Consider the following 17,610-nt stretch of genomic DNA (forward strand, 5'->3'; position numbering starts at 1 on the left):
ATCTTTATCATTTAAGCCACTGCTCTTGGGGGATGTTGATTTTGTTTCATGTGACAAAACCTAGCCCTAACTCACATATCACCTGATTGAAAGTTAAGCTCTACATATAGCTCTAATACATTCTGAAAGTTGAGAAAAGGAAAAGCAGTCCCTGATATCTAGGAGCTGGCCTGGTACTGTCAGCCAGGACTTGATGCTGCTAGAAGATGCCCCGGGATTCACAACTAGGTCTATTTTTTTAACTATTTATTTATTCATTTTTCATTTATTTTTGGCTGTCCTTGGTCTTCACTGCTGCACACGGGCTTCATTGCTACACGTGGGCTTTCTCTAGTTGTGGCAGGCGAAGGCTGCTCTTCATTGCAGTGCACAGGGCTGCTCATTGCTCTCGCAGAACATGAGCTCTAGGCACTTGAGCATCAGTAGTTGTGGTGCACAGGCTTAGCTGCCCCACAGCATGTGAGATCTTCCCAGATGAGAGACTGACCCTGTCCCCAGCATTGGCAGGTGGATTCTTAACCTCTGGACCACTAGGGAAGCCCCACAGTTTGGTCTTGGTGCTGAAATTAATACAAGCAATTTCACAAAAGTTCAACCTCAGCCTAGGCCATCTGTGACCATGAAGTAAGACAGAGTAAGATCACTCTACTTAATGTTAGAGTACAGACCTTAGGTGTCATATCTTAGAATCCATTACCAAATTAAAGTCAGAAAGACTTACCTCTGTTTTCTTCTGAAAGTTATAGTTTTGACTCATATGTAGGTCTTGAACCCATTTTGAGTTAATTTTTATATATGATGTGAGCTAGGGCTCCAAAAGATGGCTCAGATGGTAAAGAGCCTGCCTGCAATGAAGGAGACCAGGATTCGATCCTAGGGTCAGGAAGATCCCCTGGAGAAGGGAATGGCGACCCACTTCAGTATTCTTGCCTGGAGAATTCCATGGACAGAGGAGCCTGGTGGGCTACAATCCATAAGGCCACACAGAGTTGGACATGACTGAGCAAATAACACTATAACTTTTTCACGAGCACTACTTATAGGAGATTAATCTTTCTCCATTGAATGCTCTTGGCACCCTTGTTGGAAATCAATAAGCCATATACTTTTAGGGTTTATGTCTAGACTCTTCAGTTCTATTCCATTGGTCTCAATATCTATCTTTATGCCAGAACTACACTATTTTGATTACAAGAGAGTTCCTCCCTCTCTTGGGCTTTCCAGGTGGCACTAATGGTCAGAAACCCACCTGCCAATGCAGGTAGACATAAGAGATTTAGGTTCGATCCCTGGGTTGGGAAGATCCCCTGGAGACGGGAATCATAACCCTCTCCAGTATTCTTGCCTGGAGAATCCCATGGACAGAGGAGCCTGGTGGGCTACAGTCCATGGGATGGCAAAGAGTCGGACATGACTGAGTGACTAACATTACATTACTATTACTAAGAAATTAACAAAAATAACTAATAATAAAATAGAACAATTAAATAATATACTATAATGAAAATTATGTGAATGTGTTTTCTCTCAGTATCTTATTGTACACATTTAAAGCTTTTTCCATCTTTACTAAACTTCACACACTAAGGTTATAACTTTTGCAGCTTGAGATGTGATAGCAAAACTAGCCCAAATTTCTTTGTCCTTCTTCACTATTTCACGGATAGAAGATTTGTTCTTACTGTAGATCTTAGGAACCAGACAATTTTTTCTCCTTTTCTTACTATATCAAGAACTTTCACGTTTTCACCTAAAAGAAGCATTTTATGGCTTCCCTTTGGCACATCCATATTGCAGCATCACTACTCTTGCACTATGGGTCATTATTAAGTAAAACTAGGATTACTTGAACACAAGCTTTATGGCTGGGACAGTTGATTGATAATCAAGAAGAGGATGAGCTGGATAAAGGAATGATTCATGTCCTGGATGGGATGGAGCTGGACTTTGCAAGATTTCATCACACTACTCAGAACAATGTGCAATTTAAAACTTATGGATTGCTTATTTCTGGAATTTTCCATTTAATGTTTTCAGACCTCAGTTGGCCATGGGTAACTGAAACCATGGAAGGCAAGACTGTGGATAAGGGGGGACTACTGTACTATAACTTTGCAGCAAGATTTGAAATAGGCAAGTGTGAGTCTTCAAATCTGTTCTTCTGTTTCAAGACTCTTTGGGCTATTCAAGGTCTCTCGCAATTCCATATGAATTTGAGAATTGGCTTTTCCATTTCTGGGGGAAAAAAAAAAAAGCCATTAGAATTTTGGTAGGTATTACATTGGATATCCAGATTGCTTTGAATGGTATTGCCCTCTTAAAATATTAAGTCTTCCAACCCATGAATCTAGGGTGACTTTCCATTTATTTAGGTCTTCTTAAACTTTTTTGAGGAACATTTTATACTTTTCCAGTGTACAAGTCACTCTCTTCCATAGATTCTTAAGCATTTCTTTACCACTACGCCTTCTGGAAAACCCTTATTCATTTGTATACTATTGTAATAAAACTTTTTTTTTAACTTTCCTTTTTGGATTGTTCATTGCTGAATTTAGAAACAACTCATTTTTGTGTATAAATCTTGGACTATGTGACTTTGTTGAACTTATTTATAAGCTCTCGTAGGCTTTTGTTGTTGCATCTTTGGGATTTTCTGTACTTAAGATTTTTTATATTTGTCATTGGCAAATAAAGATAATTTTACTTCCTTTCTGACTTGGATGTCTTCCTTTTTCTTGCCAAACATCTCTGGCTAGAACTGTGAGTGCAATGTTGAATTACAAAGGTGAAAGCAGGCAACCTTCTCTTGTTTCTGATTTTAGAGGTAAAACTTTCAGTCTTTCACCATGAGTATGATGTTAACTGCTGGTTTTTTATAAACACTCTTGATCAAGTTGAGGAAGTTCCCTTCTATAACTAGGTTTTTGAGTGTTTTTATCATGCAAATGTGTTGTATTTTGACAAATGCTTTTTGCATTGATTGAAATGATTATTTGAGGTCTTCCTTCAATCTATTCATGTGATGTATTACATAGACTGATTTTTCTGTGTTGAACAGGACTGGAATTCCTAGGATAAATTCCATCTGGTCATGGTAAATAATATGCTACTTTTTTTAATATGCTACTAAATTTGGTTTGCTAGTATTTTTTTGAGTGTTTTTTAATCTATATTCATAGAGGATGTTGGTCTATAGTTTTCTTGTGATGTCTTTGCTTGGATTTCATAACAGTTGTCTATAGAATGAGCTAGGAAGTATTTCCTCTTCTTTGATCATTTTTTTTTTGAAAGAGCTTGAAAAGGTTTGTTAATTATTCTTCAAATGTCTAGTATAATTCATCAGTGAAGTCATGTATCCTGAACTTTTTTTTGTTGACAAGTTTATGGTTACTGATTCAATCTCTCCTTGTTACTGCTCAGTTCAGATTTTCTCTTTCTTCTTGAGTTTTGATAGTTTTTATGTTTCTAGAAATTTGTCTATTTCATCTAGGTTATTTCACTTTTTGGCAAACAGTTATTCATAGTATTCTCTCTTCGTTTTTTTAATTTCTATAAGGTCAGTAAGAAAGCTCCCCTTTTGCTTCCAATTTCAGTTATTTGCATCGTCTCTCTTTTACTTTAGACTAGCTAAAGCCTTGTCAATTTCATTGATCTTTTCCAAGAATCAACTTTTAGATCCATTGATTCTATCATTTTTCTGTTCTCTGTTTTGTTTATCTCTAATCTTTATTATTTCATTCCTTTTGGTAGTTTGGTAGTTTGTTTCTTTTCTAGTTTTGAGAACTATGGGAAGTAAATACTGTCCTTTTATTTACCTATACATTTACTTACCAGAGAACTTATCTATCTACATGGGTTCAAGTCGGTGTTTAGAATCCTCTCATTTCAACCTGAAGGACTCCCTAAAGCATTTACTGTAAGACAGGGCTGGTAGCAGTAAGGTCCCTCAGCTTTAATCTGGGAATGTATTAATTCCCTTTTCATTCGTTAAAAACAATGATATAAAATTCTTTTTAAAAAAATATTTATTTCTTATTTTTATTTTTTGGGAGCTGGGCCAGTCTTTGTTGCTGTATGGGGGCGCTTTTTCTAGTTGCAGAGAACAGGAGCTACTCTCTAATTGTGGTGTGCAGGCTTCTCATTGCACTGGCTTCTCTTGTCATGGAACATGGGCTCTGTGGTGCTCGGGCTTCAGTAGTTGCAGCTTGAGGGCTCCAGAGCACAGGCTCAGTACGTGTGGCACTCAGGCTTAGTTACCTCGCAGCATGTGTGATCTTTTCAGACCAGGGATCAAGCCTGTGTCCCTTGCATTGCAAAGCAGATTGTTATCTATTAGACCACCAGGGAAGCCCTGGTATAAAATTCTTGACTTACATTCTTTTTCTCTGAATATTTTCACTGTGTCATCTCACTGTCTTCCACTCTTGTGGGCTCTAATGAAAAACTGAGTATAGAGAACTCCCTGCGTGCTATAAGTTGCTTCTCTCTTATTGCTTTTAAGAGTCTCTCTTTACTTGGAACTGACAGTTTGATTACAACAATCTTGCTGTGGATCTCTTTCGGTTTATCCTATCTGGAGTTCACTAATCTTCTTGGATGTGTAGGTTCATTTCTTTCTCCAAACTTGTGAAGTTTTTAGCCACTATGACTTCATACATTCATCTTGCCCCTTTTTTTTCTCCTTCTGGGAATACTATACTGTGCATGATGGTGTTCCAGAGGCTGTTGATCCTTTTCATTTTTCTTCATTCTTTTCCCTTCTCTTCTGACTATATAATTCTGATTGTCTTATCTTCAGATTTTCTAATTATTTTCTAATTATTTATTCTTCTATTCTTCACTATTTATTTTAGTGAATTTTCATTCCAGCTATTGTACTTTTCAGCTTCAGAATCCCTACTTAGTTCTATTTTATAATTTTCATCTCTTTATTGATATTCTCTATTTGTTCATATATTCTCCTGTTCTCTTCAGATTTTTGGTCCTATTTAAGAGGGACTGATGCTGAAGCTGAAACTCCAATACTTTGGCCACCTCATGTGAAGAGTTGAATCATTGGAAAAGACCCTAATGCTGGGAGAGATTGGAGGCAGGAGGAGAAGGGGACAACAGAAGATGAGATGGCTGGATGGCATCACCGACTCGATGCACATGAGTTTGAGTGACCTCCAGGAGTTGGTGATGGACAGGGAGGCCTGGTGTGCTGTGATTCATGGGGTTGCAAAGAGTCAGACACGACTGAGAGACTGAACTGAACAGAAGAGAGTTTAGTTAGAATCGTCTAGTAAGTCCAATATGTGGGCTTTCTCAATGAACATGTCTGTCAATATTTTTTTCCTGTGAATGGGCCATACTTTCTTTTTTCTTTGTACGATTTGTAATTTTTTTGAAAACTGGACATTTTGAATAATATAATGTGATAACTCTGGAAATATGATTCTCTCTCTCTCTCCCTGAAATTTGCTGTTATTGATTGCTGATAGCTGCAATTATCCATTTGTTTGGTGACTTTTCCAAACTAGTATTAAAAAGATTGTATTCCTTGTCATATGTTGTCATTGAACTCTCTGTTCCATTATCTCAAAGATCAATCAGTAACATGACAGAGATTTTCTTAAATACTTGGAGCCAAAAAGAAAAAGCATACTTCTCTAGTCTTTACAGTGTGGCTCTGGGGAATTCCTTCAACACTAAGTCAGGCCATCTATACTTCTTCCTTAACCTTCACCTCTTGATTGCTTGTACCCCACAGATCAACCACAGGGGCAAGAATAGGGTCCTCTCAGATCTTCGCTGAGCACTACCCATCCCTACGCATACACATTTCACCCCAGCTTCCCCAGTTGTATATGAGACTCTTTCCAAGACCTTATTCTCCCAAGAAATTTCCTTCCCAGTCTCCCCTCTTCTAGGCTTTTGTGTCTATCTGGTGCTTGCTCCATCCACCATCCCTTAATTCAGGTGGCCATAGGTAGCATATGTCATTTAACTTTTTTTCACTAAACACTGCAAAATTCACTCATGCTGCTGCATGTAGCCAGAGTTGAATTTTTCAACAAATTCTGCTGCTGTCCAGAAAACCATTCCAGCCCAAGTTGGACAAAACAAAGGCCAGCCTCTGTGCCAGTCCATCAGAGAACTACCAGACAGGTTTTTCACACAATCACATTATTGTAAGAACAAAATCTGCATTAAGTCCCTGGCACCAGCAAGTCACACCAAGAACAATAGACACTATCCACATGGCTGCCACCATGCTGGGAAATGGAGGATGTTAGGCAGATGACCAAAAACGGGACAGTGCTTTCTTACCAAAATCCAGCTGCTTTGTTCTTCATTAAACACTCCCTGGGTTGCTATAAATCTTTATTAGATTCCTCAGCTCTGAAAAATGTTTTCATATGCATAAATATCATACTTTTCTTAAAATAATAGCTTGCTAAAGTAATAAACAAAACATTGAGATCTCTCTTGGAGCCTCTTTATGCTAATACAGATCACTTGGCTTTCCTGAGCACATGTCTGTAGAAATTTTTTAAGTGTAATTTCTTGAATCTCCACCACCCATATCATTTCATGTGATTATCTCAAACATATGACTTTCTTCTTTAGGCAAAAATAAGGATCTTCCAAAGATATGGCACATTCTGGACATTCCAGGCTTTCTAGTCAAGGAATAAAATAAGATATTGTTATCAGACTTGGGGGTAAACAATCGTAGTGAAAGATGACGCCTTAATCACTTTGGAGCACATGAGTGACTATAAACAAGTGGATTCACCTATATCTTTGCACAAACATGGCTGATTTTGGAACCAAGTTGCAGGTTCTTATACTACAAAATTCCAATCAACAAGCTTAACCCAAATAAAGATGACAGTTCAGACAGTGGGGTTATATTTATCATTATAACTTCTAGCCAAGCATGCATCAACTGTGTATTCATTTGAACGAAAACCATATTGCACTTAGGAAGATGTCAGCCTTCTGAGTGTAGGCATCATAGCCTAAAAATTATCACAAGAACAGCTCAGGACCTGTCCCGCTGTAAAGTGTGATGACGGAACCATCGCAGGGATACAGAGTTATTTCGGGATGATAAAGCATCTGCTTCTACCCATTGTCTCCAGAATACTGAGCTACAGGAGGACATGGAGGAGGAAGCAGCAGGACCAGATGGCTTTCAAAGATGAGCCACCAGGCACAAGCTCATCCTGCCCTTGTCTGACTCTATGCCTTCAGATGTTTGCTCTCACCCGTCTGAACTGTATGACTCAGTTGGATGTAGAATGAGTGAGGAACATTAGGGAGGGTTTATTTAACTCTTGCTTCTCTAGGTCTCAATTTCTAAAGTGATTCACCCAAGGGTTTTCTCACCTAGAGTCAGTTCTTCTCATGAGAGTCTAAAAGAGACTTTGAGAAATCTGCCATTCCCAAATCAGGCCAATCCAAGCTTCACTTAGGCTTTTGGCACATTGTCATTCTCTGCCAAATTTCAAGGTGACTGAACATCTGCTTTTCCTTAGCTGAAGCCAGACCTCAGCCACACCCTGACTCTCTGATTAAGGATAATCCACGAAGACCCCCTTCCTGTTGGGCAAAGTCCACTGCAGTGAATGGCCTATGATAGACAAAAGCTGTCTATAGTAGACTGTAGATATTACCAATAGACTTGGAAAGAACCCACAGACCAATTTCCATCAATAACACAGTAGTATCTCCAGGAAATGAGGTTTCCTGAAGTCATTACTTGCATCAAGCCCCTTGCGATGGTCAAAGTGCCCCTGGGAACCACCCCACATTCTCTTAGCCTCACTTGTTTCTTTTGCAACCACTGCTACTGGGACCAGTTCTGTGTAGAATCTGACCAGCAGGTGCAATCAGGCAAAACCCAGGCTAAGGATCCCACTGCCAGCCCCGGCATGGTGAGTGTCATGTGAGAACCAGCTTGGCATTTGCACATGTACAAATGGGAGTGGCGAGACTATGATTAATGCCCTATGGGGCAAAACTTTGACCACGGAGGGGACAGAACTGATTGATGAATGTGTCCCCTCCTTTCTTCCCTTAGGTTCATGGTCCCAAGAGACAGAGCCCAGGCAGCCTGGTCACAGGGGCTGTGCCCAGGTCAACAGCACGCCTTTGTAACTGACTCTCGTCCTTTGCATCACATCCCTAACCGTCACTTCTGCTCCTGGATCACACTCCCCCAGCAAAGCACGTGCTCCTGAGCCTTGACTATGCTGCCATATCTGCTTTTTGGAAAACCCGGGCTAAGACTCTAGTCTATTAGCCATCTCCTTGTATCACTGCCTGAGTTTTCCTTTTGTCACATTCTGGAAGACAGAGACCTGGTCAAAGGTTTTTCTATGTTCTCAAGATCCTGAAAAATAGCAACCCTCACTTTTTGGATGTAAAGAAAGAAGGAAGAATGCAAAGGAATAAGTGAATGAGAGAGGGAAGAAAAAGAAAAGAGAGAAAGAGGGGCCAGGGGATGGGAGGAGAAGGCCGAAGGAGGGAGGGAGACCGGGAAGGAGAAGGAGGGCAGAGGCAGTAAGGACAGGAGAATCTAGATCTCTCCTTTTTACTCTGGAGACAGCAGCCTGGCTCCCCTGATGGGCGGGCTGCTACTATAGGCAGGTCCTGCCCAGCCAGTATAGTTTCACCTCATCTACATCTTTATACAAAGTGTTTGGCCCTATTTTATCCTGTAAATTCACTTTCTTCCTTTTAGGACCTTGCAGGGTACAGGACACCCTCAAGTTCTTGCCAATAACAAGAATAGCCGCGCACATTTAATAAATTCTGGCTTATTCCTAATGAGACGCTGAGCAAATACCACACTGATTTCTCAATCTTTGCATATTTTAAATGATGGAAACAGAAACTCGACTAATTTTCTCAAATACCAATGTCATCACGTCATTTGCCTGCACAGCAACATGCACCTCCCCCACCATCATTTCAAATCCTAAGCCTTTCCATCGCTAAATTCATTAGCCTCTGAGAGTCCCCTGGTGTTACACTCAGGGCTTCCCATTTCTCTTCCTTCCTGTCTTTCTCCAACTCTGTCCCTCCCCTGGATCCAAGCTACCTGGTCATCACAGCACAAGTAACTGGCGCCAGTTCTGACCTCAGACCTTCCTTCACTGACTGCACCTACAGTGGAGCCATCTGATCAGCCCTTACTCCACCTCCTGTCAACAACTGCACACAAACCTCATTACAGAGAAAGGAAGAAACTGCCTAACTCTTATTTCACTCTACTACTGGACAATTATAAAAAGAAAAGGGATATCCTTTGGGACTCCGAATTTTTCATGTAATACGTACTTGGAATGTTATTTACCATCGTGGTAGATTACCTGCATAATTATTTGTATGGGATACTCTGACACTTTGCAACTCCATGGACTGTAGCCTGCCAGGCTCCTCTGTCCATGGGATTCTCCAGGCAAGAATACCGGACTGGGTTGCCATTCCCCTCTCCAGGAGATCTTCCTGACCCTGGGATTGAACCCAGGTCTCTTGCATTGCAGGCAGATTGTTCAAAGAATGCAATGCAAGAGACCTGGGTTCAATCCCTGGGTCAGGAGGATCCCCTGGAGAAAGGAAAGGCTACCCACTCCAGTATTCTGGCCTGCAGGATTCCATGGACTGTATAGTCCATGGGGTTGCAAAGAGTCAGACACGACTGAGTGACTTTCACTTCACTTTACTTCTTTACCATCTGAGCCACCAGGGAATTTAACAATTGGGAAAGCTGATTTTGTTTTCTGTGTATCTTGTATCTCTATCCACAATCTAAATAGAACTTTCTTTTTCCTGCTCTTTTGCAGCCATATTCTCAGTTCACCCCCCAACACCCAGGTCACATACCACACGAAGTAAATGCTCACCCAGTATGTCAGAAGGCGCAAGGGGTCCATTCACATCCCAGATCAGACAGGCTGAACTCTGGTCCCTCTTCTGACCATTTTTCTAGGATTCAGCATTCATCTTGTGTCACCTGTGGCGACAAATATTTGTTTTTAGGAAGAAGCTACACCTCTGATTTTTAAAGCAGAGAAAACTGTCAACTTAAAAAAAAAAAAATGCACACAATGTGAGAGTTGCAAGTTAAGCTTTGTTTGGGGCAAAATGAGGACTGCAACCTGGGAGACAGCATTTCAGACAGCTCTGAGAAATTGCTCCAAAGAGGTGGTGGGGAAGGACAGTATCTATGTGATTTTGGTGAAGGGGGAATACATGTAATCAAGCACATATTTTTTTTGCTAAAAGTTTCTGCTGGTCAAGAGAAGCAGTCTTCACCATAAAGGATTTTAGTGCTTTTCTAGATATGAGGAGATAAAATAATTAGGCTTATAACATTGCTTCCTGAAAATAAACTATCTGAAGACCTGTCCTGTCAGTGTTCTTCATACCCTTCCCCCAGCACAGAGTGCCTCCGTTCTGCTCTCCACTCTAAACTCTTTTCAGCAGGTGTTAAAGGTCAATAGTTGTAGCAGCACGTGATTTAATCCTTGTAGAGGTAGATGTTTCCCTGGTGGCTCACATGGTAAAGAATCTGCCTGCAATGCAGGAGACCTGGGTTCAATCCCTGGGTTGGGAAGATCTCCTGGAGAAGGGAAGGCTGCCTGCTCCAGTATTCTTGACTGAAGAATTCCATGGGCAGAGGAGCCAGGCGGGCTACAGTCCATGGGGTCACAAAGAGTCAGACATGACTGAGCGACTAAGCACAGAGGTAGATGGCAAGTGCCAATCTGTAGCTGACAAAATGTTTTCTAGATACAAATGTATGCTTGTATGTACACATGGATGCATCTGTGTATGTATCTTTCCCCCACTTTGCTGAGGGTAAGGCTAGTGCTTAGCGATTAAGTCCCCCCTGCAGCCATTGAACTTTAACTGAGAATTTCATAAAAACACCTAATCGATGTCATCACATCCATCTCGTTCCACTTGTCTGCTTCCTGCTAGGTGGAATTTGCCTGCTCTCCTCCAATTGCTCAAACCCAAACCTGGAGTCAATGCAGGAGACGTGGGTTCAATCCTGGGTCAGGAAGATCCTCTGGAGAAGGGCAAGGCAACCCACTCCAGTATTTTTGCCTGGGAAATCCCATGGACAGAGGAACCTGGCGGGCCACCTTTCAGTCCATGGGGCTGCAAAGAGTTGGACATGACTGAGCGACTAAACAACAAAAACCTGGAGTTACCCTCAGCTCTTCTTTCTTTCACATGCCTGTTCCTTCAGCAAATTCTGTGAGCCCCACCTTCCAACCATGACACATCTCACCACCCTGGTCCACACCACCATTGTCCTTCCACTGAACTCTATTTTGAAAGTGAAAGTCATTGGGTCATATCGAACTCTTTGCAACCCCATGGACTATGCAGCCCATGGGATTCTCCAGGCCAGAATACAGGAGTGGGTAGCCTTTCCCTTCTCCAGGGGATCTTCCCAACATGAGGATTGAACCCAGGTCTCCTGCATTGCAGGCAGATTCTTTTTTGTTTGTTTGTTTAATTGGAGGCTAATTACTTTACAATATTGTAGTGGTTTTTGCCATACACTGACATGAATCAGCCATGGGTGCACATGTGTTCCCCATCCTGAACCCTTCTCCTACCTCCCTCCCCATCCCATCCCTAAGGGTCATCCCAGTGCATCAGCCCTAAGCACTCTTTCTCATGCATCGAACCTGGACTGGTAATCTATTTCACATGTGATAATATACATGTTTCAATGCTATTCTCTCAAATCATCCCACCCTTGCCTTCTCCCACAGAGTCCAAAAGTCTCCTCTTTACATCTGTGTCTCTTTTGCTGTCTTGTATATAGGGTCATGGACTTCCCTGGTGGCTCAGATGGTAAAGGGTCTGCCTACAACGCAGGAGACCTGGGTTTGATCCCTAGGTCGGGAAGATCCCCTGGATAAGGAAATGGCAACCCACTCCAATACTCTTGCCTGGAAAATCCCATGGACAGAGGAGCATGATAGGCTACAGTCCATGGGGTTGCAAAGAGTCAGACATGACTGAGTGACTTCACTTGACTTCACTTGACTTCACTTTATATAGGGTCATCATTACCATCTTTCTAAATTCCATATATATGCATTAATATATTGTATTGGTGTTTTTCTTTCTGACTTACTTCACTCTGTATTATAGGTTCCAGTTTCATCCACATCATTAGAACTGATTCAAATGCATTCTTTTTAATAGCTGAGTAATATTCCATTGTGTATATGTACCTCAGCTTTCTTATCCATTCATCTGCCGATGGACATCTAGGTTGCTTCCATGTCCTGGCTATTGTAAACAGTGCTGCAATGAACATTGGGGTACATGTGTCTCTTTGAATTCTGGTTTCCTCGGGGTGTATTCCCAGCTGTGGGATTGCTGGGTCATATGGCAGTTCTATTTCCAGTTTTTTAAGGAATCTCCACACTGTTCTCCATAGTGGCTGTACCAGTTTGCATTCCCATCAACAGGGTAAGAGGGTTCCCTTTTCTCCTCACCCTCTCCAGCATGTATTGTTTCTAGACTTTTTGATAACAGCCATTCTGACCGGCGTGAGATGGTACTTGTGGTTTTGATTTGTATTTCTCTGATAATGAGTAATGTTGAGCATCTTTTCATGTGTTTGTTAGCCATCTGTATATCTTCTTTGGAAAAATGTCTTAGTTCTTTGGCCTATTTTTTGATTGGGTTGTTTATTTTTCTGGAATTGAGCTGCAGGAGCTGCTTATATATTTTTGAGACTAATTCTTTTCGGTTGTTTAATTTGCTATTATTTTCTCCCATTCTGAAGGCTGTCTTTTCACCTTGCTTATAGTTTCCTTCATTGTGCAAAAGCTTTAAAGTTTAATTTGGTCCCATTTGTTTATTTTTGCTTTTATTTCCGTTATTCTGGGAGATGGGTCATAGAGGATCCTGCTATATCAGAGAGTGTTTTGCCTACGTTTTCCTCTAGGAGTTTTATAGTTTCTGGTCTTACGTCTAGATCTTTAATCCATTTTGAGTTTATTTTTGTGTTTCATTCTAGTTTCATTCTTTTACAAGTGGTTGACCAGTTTTCCCAGCACCACCTGTTAAAGAGATTGTCTTTTCTCCATTGTATATTCTTGTCTCCTTTGTCAAAGATAAGGTGTCCGTAAGTGCGTGGATTTATCTCTGGGCTTTCTATTTCATTCCATTGATCTATATTTCTGTCTTTGTGCCAGTACCATACTGTCTTGATGACTGTAGCTTTGTAGTATAGTCTGAAGTCAGGCAGGTTGATTTCTCCAGTTCCATTCTTCTTTCTCAAGATTGCTTTGGCTATTTGAGGTTTTTTGTATTTCCATACAAATTGTGAAATTATTTGTTCTAGTTCTCTGAAAAATACCATTGGTAGTTTGATAGGGATTGCATTGAATCTGTAGATTGCTTTGGGTAGTATACTCATTTTCACTATATTGATTCTTCTGATTCATGAACATGGTATATTTCTCCATCTATTTGTGTCATCTTTGATTTCTTTCATCAGTGTTTTATAATTTTCTATATATAGGTTTTTTGTTTCTTTAGGTAGATTTATTCCTAAGTATTTTATTCTTTTCATTGCAATGGTGAATGGAATTGTTTCCTTAATTTCTCTTTCTGTTCTCTTATTGTTAGTATATAGGAATTCAAGGGATTTCTGTGTGTTAATTTTATATCCTGCAGGCAGATTCTTTACCAATTGAGCTATCAGGGAAGCCCTAACTCTATTTTAAAAGCCTGCAAAATATTCTCATCACCTTTACCCTCCCTTCCCCCTTAGCCTACCCTCCACAGAGCAGCTTGTATTGTAATTTCATTAAAACATAGTTCAGATCATGTCACCCCTCTGCTCAAAAGCCTTCCATGGACCCCAGCTCACATGGAACTAAAGCCAAAATCCATAAAAATGACCCTATAGGTCTGTCCAGTCATGGGGGCACACTCCAGATCACCCCCAGGTTGGGTGATTTGTTAGAAGGACTCACGGAACCCACTGACAGCTGTTATGTTCACCTTTACAATTTACGACAGTGATTTTATCAGCTTCAATACAGATTAAATCAGCCAAGAGAAGAGGGGAGGGGAGAGAGGTGAAGACAATTAAGCACAAAAAGCTGCTACTCATCCCTCCCAGTGGAGTTGCAGACAGTGTGACCTCACAGATCAAGTACTGTCACCCAGGGAAGCTCACTCGAAGCTTGGGGTCCTGAGTTGTTATTGGGGCTCAATCACATAGACATGATTGACTGCCCACATGGCCGGGCTTAGTCACCACTCCCTCAGGAAATGAAGCTGCCATCCTAAGTTACATTATTGGGCCATTGGTGTGACCAAGACCAAGGTCTGAAAATACATTCAACCTAGATCATCAGCTCCCAGGATTCAAGGGCAAAGCCAGACCCCTCTTTGGGTAAGGTTAATACAGGGTCTTTGATGTCAGGCTCTCTATGGCCACAAAGACCTTCCCTGCCACCAATCTCCCCTCCCTCCCGTGTCTCCAGCCACATGTGGTGAATGTCCAACAGGCTCAGGGCCATTCACCTGCTGTTGCCTCTGCTACTCCCTCTCCCTGAACTGCTCTCAGGCTTGTTCTCTCCATCCTTCAGGTCTCTGCTCAGAATGCCCCCCTACAGTGGCCCATCCACCTCCATCCTGACAAGAAATTGCCCCCTCCACCTCCCCTAAACCGTCTATCAGAGCAGCTCATCTCAACCAGTCATTGGGCCACGAGGCATGAATCAAACACACCCCCACACAGCCGGGGTCACAGTGCCCAGAGGTTTCTGCTTGTTAAGAGCCCAGAGGAACCATTTTGAACTCAGTGATTTTCCATTCCCACTGCACAGCAGAGTCACTGGGGCAGGTTTTCTAAAACACTGATTCCTAGGCCTGTCCCAGACCACAGACTCACAGTTCAGGGACAGGAGGGATGTGGTAGGGCAGACGGGGGGACCCAGGGTGTTTGGGGTTCCTGGGGAGCCAGTGCACAGCCGGCAAGGATTCCCCTGACTACACTGACCACAGGCTCTCAGGGGCTTCCTGCAGACATGACCTCAACCCGCCAAGTAATGACCCTCGAGTGAACCCTTCATCCATCAGATGGGCTCAACTCTGTATCTTGGCAGTTCTGCTAGTGGACCAAGGAACGATTTGGAGGGAAAGGGGCTCCTTTCAGACACTGGCTGTGACTCAAGGCAGGGAGACTCTGCTTGCTGCTCTGTTCCTTTCCTGGCCCCTGAGAAACCCCCAGCTGCCACCACACCCTGCCTCACCCAGGAGAATATGAGCCCACAATGTTGGCTATCAAACAACCCAGAAAACTATCTCCCAGCAGTGACACCAGCGAACAGTGGTGTTTCCGCCTGGACATTGGCAGCATCTTCTTGGGTGCACCAGGAGGTGCTTTCAGCTGGGCGGGCCAGTGTCCAGCCAGGCTGCTATAGGACATTGAAAATTAAAGTCAGAATGACTCTCAGAACTGGTACAGACAGGGTCAAAGCCCTCAAATTAGCAAAGAGCCCTATAGCAGAAAGAGAGTGCATGTTTTGTAGCCAAACAGCTTTGGGTCCATCCATTAGGACTTGTAGAGCTCTCTGCAGCCTGGGTCTGACTCCTGGGGTCTTCTGATGGGCCCTGGGGCTGAGTATGCAGGAAAGAGGAGCAGAGAGCAGAAAGACAGCCCAAGACTGACTCTCTCTTTCCCATTAGACCAGTCATATGATGTGTAATAGACGCTGACTGTCATGTGCACCTGTTGAACCATCAGGCACAGACTTAATCTCCAGCCCCCACATCTGCCATGTACCTGCATCTATGCTCATCCTCCCATTCCATTGACTAATCCCACTTGACCTCTGCGTGGCATTTGGCAGCAGTGACCGTTTCCTTCTTGGAACTTGCTTCCCTCTTGGTTTCTATGAGGTATACTCTTCCCTGATTCTCCCCTGAACTCTCAGACTCAGTCCTCTGCCTCCTCTTGCCATGCTGATGCTCTTTGTATTCTGTCTTGAGCCCTTTTCTACTCATACCATTAAGGTCTTCACCTACACCCATGACTTCACACAGCATTCCTGTTGATAAGTCTCTCCTGCCTCCCTGAGCACCAGAACAGGGTGCCCCCCGCCCAAGTTAACATACCACCAAATTGAATGCACCTCTTCCTGGGAGAAGACTCTTGAGAGTCCCTTGGACTGCAAGGAGATCCAACCAGTACATTCTAAAGGAGATCAGCCCTGGGATTTCTTTGGAAGGAATGATGCTAATGCTGGAACTCCAGTACTTTGGCCACCTCATGAGAATTGTTAACTCATTGGAAAAGACTCTGATGCTGGGAGGGATTGGGGGCAGGAGGAGAAGGGGATGACAGAGGATGAGATGGCTGGATGGCATCACTGACTCGATGGATGTGAGTCTCAGTGAACTCCGGGAGTTGGTGATGGACAGGGAGGCCTGGCGTGCTGTGATTCATGGGGTCGCAAAGAGTCGGACACGACTGAGTGACTGATCTGATCTGATCTTCCTGGGTCTTTAAGCTCAGCCAAGAGCTCTCCCTCTGTCCTGTCACCTGGTGCTCCTCTATCATCTATTTAGGACCAACACCTCATCAGGGACCCGGCCCTACCTCTTTTAGCCCTTTAGTGTCCTTCAAGTTCATCCATCCTTGACATCTGCACTGCAGCTCCCTGACTTCCAGCCTCATCACCTGTCTCTGGACTCTTACAATTGTCTTCAGACAAGGTCTATCTCCTCTAGACTCAGCATCTACCCCTTCTCCACTGTTACCAAAGCAGTAATTCTAAGGAGCAAACTCCATGTGCCCTTACTCACCCTGCTTGGAAGCTCTACACCAGGAAATAAAGCTTGGGTCTACATCTGTCATAATGTCATAAATCTTATTGAAGGTGAGCAGGAGTGGGAGTGGTGGGTCAGTCTGGGTCCAACCAAGAACATGGAAACTATTCTAGACATTTCAAACCAAGGGTTTAATACAGAGAAGTGCTTATACAACTGTTGGAGGGTCTGGGGATCCAGAAGACAGTGAGGCAAGCAAGGGGTTAGCAAGAAGGAGGTGATGTGATGAGAGCCCAGAATCTGGGGCCACCTGGCAGAAGGGACATCCTCAGGTGGGAGCCTAGAAGAGATGATCCCTGATGGAAGTGCCACCTGGAGTAGAGGAAGAACAGAAAATATCTTGGCTTTTCCCAGCTCCTTCCTTCCAAACCCATGCCAGTGCCTCCTATTGGCCACACCAGCCGGAAGTCACCTAAGGAAACCTGGGAAATGCAGCTCCCTGTGATACAGAGCACAGTAAGGAGAGAGTAGAAAATAGATGTGACTCTTTTTTTATAATGTTATTTATTCATTTTTGGCTGTGTTTGTCTTCATTGCTGTGTGGGCTTTTCTCTTAGTTGTGGCTAGCAGGGGCTACTCTCTAGTTGCAGTGTGCAGGCTTCTTATTGCAATGGATTCTTTCATTGCAGAGCATGAGCTCTAGGGTGCACAGGCTTCAGCAGTGGCAGCTCTCAGGCTCTGGAGCACAGGCTCAATAGTTGTGGTGCACAGGCTTAGTTCCTCCACAGA

Source organism: Bos indicus, chromosome 13 (assembly GCF_029378745.1).
Source record: "Bos indicus isolate NIAB-ARS_2022 breed Sahiwal x Tharparkar chromosome 13, NIAB-ARS_B.indTharparkar_mat_pri_1.0, whole genome shotgun sequence".
NCBI classification, from domain to species: Eukaryota; Metazoa; Chordata; class Mammalia; order Artiodactyla; family Bovidae; genus Bos; species Bos indicus.